The sequence below is a fragment of the Ursus maritimus genome, unplaced genomic scaffold (assembly GCF_017311325.1).
Source record: "Ursus maritimus isolate PB19 unplaced genomic scaffold, ASM1731132v1 scaffold_16, whole genome shotgun sequence".
In the NCBI taxonomy this organism is placed as follows: Eukaryota; Metazoa; Chordata; class Mammalia; order Carnivora; family Ursidae; genus Ursus; species Ursus maritimus.
In genome coordinates, this window is record NW_024424008.1 from 19,078,001 (window position 1) to 19,083,703 (window position 5,703).

Below are 5,703 nucleotides of genomic sequence, written 5' to 3' on the forward strand. Positions count from 1 at the left end.
TTTTCACACGGCTGCTTTGGAATAAAGGAATATTGCAGTTAGAGTACTTACTACGTGGCAAATAGGTTCTATATTATACCATTTATTTAATTACTCATTATTTACGTGATACACATCTGCAAGGCAATACACTTATACTTTAATAATTTCATTTTTATGCAAACTGGAAAGGTGGAAATATACCTTTCAAAAAATTCAGGATAAACCAACCATGTCTTAGGCTGTTTGTGCCCTAAACTCACTCATGTGCCATTTAATTTGTTGGGCAGATGGCAGACTGACATAGGAGGAGGGGTTCTGAAATAAGTCACTAGGATAGCTGGGCACTTTACTATCTTCATGTTTTAATAGGGAATCCCAGTTGGAAGTGACTGATGCTTTGAGCGAGCTCTCAGTTCCACTGAAGTCTGTCTTTGTCTTATAGGCTGGGGTAAACCAATTCTGCCTTCTGCTGACTTTTTCCTACTTATTTCCTTAGGCTTGGGGTTCTCCTTTGTGCAGCTTTATGGTGATTTCTTTCTCTAGTAAGTATTTGCTGTCTCTCTGGTGAGCTGTTTCCTCTCCATTCATTCTCATCTACTATGACTACTGTATTATCTTTGTCCCAAGTGATTCATGGTATGATTGTTCTTTAAAAAAAAAAAAAATCACTTCATAGTACTCTTCTTTTCGGGTTGCTTGTTAAAAGCCCTTAAAGTTGGTTATTTTCCTAGGCTTTCACTGATTTGGAATTTTTCTAGAAACATCTGTTAGTATAAATTATGCTGGACTTCTTTTTTTTTTTTTTTTTTAGGTCCATTTGAGTACCAGAATTCACTGCTATAAGAAAAAAGTTCGGATTAGGAGGATCTTGATATCATTCATACTTGGATTGAAATGTATTTTGAACCTATTTTGTATTTTGAGCCAAAATGTATTCTGAAATTAGATTAACACTTTGTAATAAATGGGCAGTGGTTTTGGCCCCATATTTGTGGTGGAGAGCATATAAAATGCTTTGATGTGTGGCTGTGGTGTAATAGGGATTGTCAATAATTAGTGTGTCATCCTTGTACAGGGGCCATGCTAATCTTCCCTGTATCATTCCAATTTTAGTACATGTGCTGCTGAAGCAAGCATGGTATTGTCAATGAATAATGATACTGACAGTTGAACCTCCCAGCCCTATACCCTAATACTTTTGCTTCACACGAACAGACCTAGATCCTGCCTTCCATAATTCCAAAACCACGTTGTCCTTACCTAATCAGATTGACATGTACCTCTCTCCTCATCCTGCTTCTTGACACCGTAATCATTAGAACACACCACACCACACATGAGATCACTTCTCTAAGAGCTCTCACTAACCACTCTATCCTAAATGCATGAGCTTAATTATCCTTCTAACCTATTGTCTTGTGATATATAACTGTCATGAGCCATCAATAAGTTATGAATTTCTGGAAATCAAGAGTTAGCGTGTATTTCTTAATAGTCCAAAGTGTCAAATATTTCCTTGTTTTTTTTTGTTTTTGTTTGTTTGTTTTTGTTGTGTTTTTTGCTTTGGCATTCAGTAAATATCTGGTGATTTTTAAGCATCCAGTTGAACCAAAAATTTCATACTGCCTTGAGGCAGTAGGTGTTTTGTGGTGTCATTCAAGGAGCAATCTATTTTTGCTAATGACATACAATTATATTTGCTGGTTGACTAACAGTCATTGTGGTGACTATGAGAGACCCAGAGAAACTAGAGAAAGGAGATAAACAGTCCAGAGGAGCACAACCATTTCACAAGTGTAGTATTGTGGAGGATTTACTCTCATTTGTGAGAAGCTTCATATTCATGCTGACCAGAGAAGAGCTAGCAATTCATAGTTCATAAACACAATCCAACCTTAAAACTATACCCTGAGACTTCTCCGGTCTCTGGAAAAACTGGAGTTCTAGTCCGTGCTGTGTTACTGAGGGACAGATAAGCAGGCTTTGGTACGGTGAACCCATCCTTCAACAAGTAGGAAGTCAGTAGAGAAAACAGGCTCATCATGGTCTTCATCTAATTCACTATAGAAAATACTGACCAGAGTTGATTTGTTCGATTTTTCCCTTTAGAAATGATTTTCCATTTCCATGATGACTGAATAGATTTTATTTATTAGCTAACATAATGAGCTGGCAGCTTGTTATAAAGAGCTACTTATATTAGATGTTTATTCTTGGGAAACTTGCTTCTCTAATTATCAGAAACTTTGTTTAAAATGTGGAGTTTTAGAAAATGTCAAGAAGAAAGAAAGGGTGAATTGCAAGTGAAAAAGAGAGGGGATTATGACTTTTCTTCTACTTTTATTGAAGTCTATTTTGTTCTTCTTTTAGAGCTTATTTGGGAACAGAAATGCAAGAAGGCAGATACTATACTCCTGACTGATGATAGGTAAAAATGGCAAAAAAAAAAAAAAAAAAAAAAGAGAGCCAAAAAAGAATTTGAGGGTTGAAGGTAGCATGGGACTGCTTGGAAAGAGAAAGGAAGACCATGATGTTCATGAAGTATTATCAATGGTGCTGCCCCAACCCCCTTGCCTAGGAGCTGAAGTATTCATACGGGGTTCAAAGCCTTAGAGACCTTAGTGTTCAGTTTGGTCATCTACTATATTTTCCTTGCTATTGAAGTCCTCTGCACTCTTACTCTATGTTCTCTCCCAAAGTGATCTTACTCACTTCCATGACATCAGTTACTGTTTATTTACTGATTACCCTAAATTTACATTTTCGACCAAAACCTCTCTTCTAAACTGACCTATCCAATTATCTTCTCAGCACCTTCACCTTGATGCATCAAACCAAAATATCTAAAACTTGTTTTATGATTTTTTTGCTTAAGAAATCTACTTCTCTAGTGTTCTCCATGTCAGGGATTTCCCCCGTACCTCTCCATCCCAGGGATTGTCCGTCCCACCCCATCCTTAGGCATGTCAAGCCACGTACCCTGATTTATCTTCTTCTCTCATTACCTTGTACATATCAGTTAAATTTAACTCCTAAATATTTTTGAATGTGTCCTTTTCTCTTCATCTCTGCTATCAGTCTAATGCAAGCCATCATCATCCTCATATCTCACATGAACTGCTAACTGATCTCATCACATCATTTTTGTCCCATGCCAATCCATATTGCAAATAGAAGCCACAGTGAGATTTATGAGACAAATCTGATTACAATTTGCTCTTGTTTAAAATTTGTTGATAGCATTTCATTTTTTAAAGATATACCCCATAGGGGCACCTGGGTGCCTCAGTTAAGCTTCTGCCTTCGGCTCAGGTTATGATCCCAGGGTCCTGGGATTGCGCTCCATACCAGGTTCCCTGCTAAGCGGGGAGACTGCTTCTCCCTCTCCTTCCCACTTGTGCTCTCCATCACTATCTCTCTCTCTCAGATGAATAAATAAAATCTTAAAAAAAAAAAGATAAACTGCATAATCTTTTAACGATAGCCCACAAAATTCTGGGTGATCACCTCCTACCAGCCTTCTCTCATTCCAGTCTTTCTTTCCCTCCTTGTACTACAGCTTTACTGTTCTTTCTTTCAGGTCCCTAAGTATATCAAGTTCCTTCCCATATTGGAATTTGTACATGCTTCTTCCTTTATTTGCAATTGTCTAAGCATTTCTGCTGTAACCTTAATTCACATATCTTCAAACAAAGACTTCCTTGATGCTGTGGACTGAATTGTGTCCCCCCTGAAATCCCTATGTTGAAGCCCTAACCTCCAGTGTGATGGTTTTTGGAGATTGGGCCTTTGGGAGGTAATTACATTTAGATGAGGTTATAAGAATAGGACCCTCATGATGGGATTAAGGCCTTCATAAGAGAGATAGCAGAGAGGGTTCTCTTTCTCTGCCCACCCCCTTCTCTGTACCTCTGTATCTCTCTGTTTCTCTCTCTGCCCTGTGAAGACATAGCAAGGAGGCAGCTGTCTGCAGGTCAGGCAGTGAGCCTTTACCCAGAAACCAGTCCTGCTGACACCATGATCTTGAACTGCAGCCTCCAGAACTGTGAGAAAATAAATTCCTATTATCTAAGCCACCTACTCTCTAGTATTTTGGTTCGGCAGCCTGAGTTAATACACTTGAGTAGCCACAAAATAGTCAGGGCTCCCTTTTATCCTTTCTCAGAGGGTTTTTTTTTTTCCCCAGAGAGGGGGGCAGAGAGCACAATAGCAGGGGGAGAGGCAGGCAGAGGGAGAAGCAGGCTCCCCGCTGAGCAGGGAGCCCAATGCGGGACTCGATTCCAGGACCCTGGGATCATGACCTGAGCTGAAGGCAGATGCTTAACTGACTGAGCCACCCAGGCATCCCCCATTCTCAGAGTCTTTGTGCTTTTATTTTTGTCTTCTCTGTTAAACTTTAAGCTTGGTGAGGTTTTTCTTGAACACTATTCTATTTCCAGCCCCCAACACAGTGTTTGGCATATAAAAAATTGTATGTTAAAATTTGTGTGACATATACAATTACTGTGCTTCCTTACAAAAAAAAAATATGACTTACTGTCTTGGTCTATATTCTTCTTAATAAAAGCTCATCACAAAAAGGTATCCCCTCCTAGAGTTCTTTGATATCATTGACAGCCTCATCTGCTTGTTGCCACAACAATCTTCTTAGCAAATAGACAAAGAAAGCTGGCAGTGGAGGTTGGGTTATTGAAACCAAGAATCTTCATCAGGGCTCTTGTTCCTAGGAAAAGTGGCAAAAGATGCCAGGGTTTAGTTTTCTCTAGGGTTTTACCTCCATATTTTTACTTCTGCTTTGACACTTTCTTTGACCTATATATCTAAGGTTATTAAAGTGAAGGGTGGTATCTTTGGCATTAACTATCATGATAAGAATATCCAGCCCCATGTTTTGTGAACTATCATACCATTGGCCATCCCTCAGTTGTCAGCTGATCTGATAAGTTTATTCAGATGAAGACCGGTTAACTAATCCTTAGCATTGTTCAAATTAAATTTATTCTTTTTAGAAAGATGGTTAAGGAGCCCAAAGCCCAGGTGCTGTTCAGTGGACCTCAACATACTTTTTGAAAATTCTATGGAAAAGAACAGGGAGGCTATAGCTTTATGGAAGATGACAAAATTTCTGAACAAGAGTGAGTAATTCTCCCTCCACTCTCTTTAGGAAATCTTTGACCTCTCACCGTAAAATGGTACAAGTGACAGAGGATTTTATGGCTTTCCATGCTTACAGCTCAACTTTAGTTGTCTTGTCAAGGCTTTGGTGTATGTATTAGTTTACTAATGCTGCTGTAATGAATTACCCCAAACTAGATGGTTTAAACCAACACAAACCTATTATCTTAAATTTCCTGATACTGGAAATCAGAAACAAGACTTACAGATATAGGTGATGGTGTCAGCAGTGCTACATTCCTTTTGGAGGCTCCAGGAAAGAATCTGTGTCCAGCTTCAGGAGGCAACGTGCATTCCTGGGCTTATGGCCCCTGCCTCCACCTTTGAAATATACCATTCTGCCTTCCCCTTCCATCATCCCCTTCCCCTTTCTGACCTGGCCCTGCTGTCTTTTGTGATTACATTGGGCTTACCTGGATAATCCAAGATAATGGTAATTTTTCTACCTCAAGCTCCTTAAACTCAATCACATCTTCATAGTCCCCTCTACCATATATTGTAACCTATTCAAAAGTTTGGGGATCAGTACATGGACATCTTTGAAGG

General features: G+C 39.2%; 1 pseudogene; it reads right to left on the reverse strand.

The window, feature by feature from the left end:
- Positions 1–1,014: 1,014 nt before the first annotated feature.
- LOC121102977 lies at positions 1,015–1,115 on the reverse strand (annotated as a pseudogene).
- Between the last annotated feature and the right edge of the window lie 4,588 nt (positions 1,116–5,703).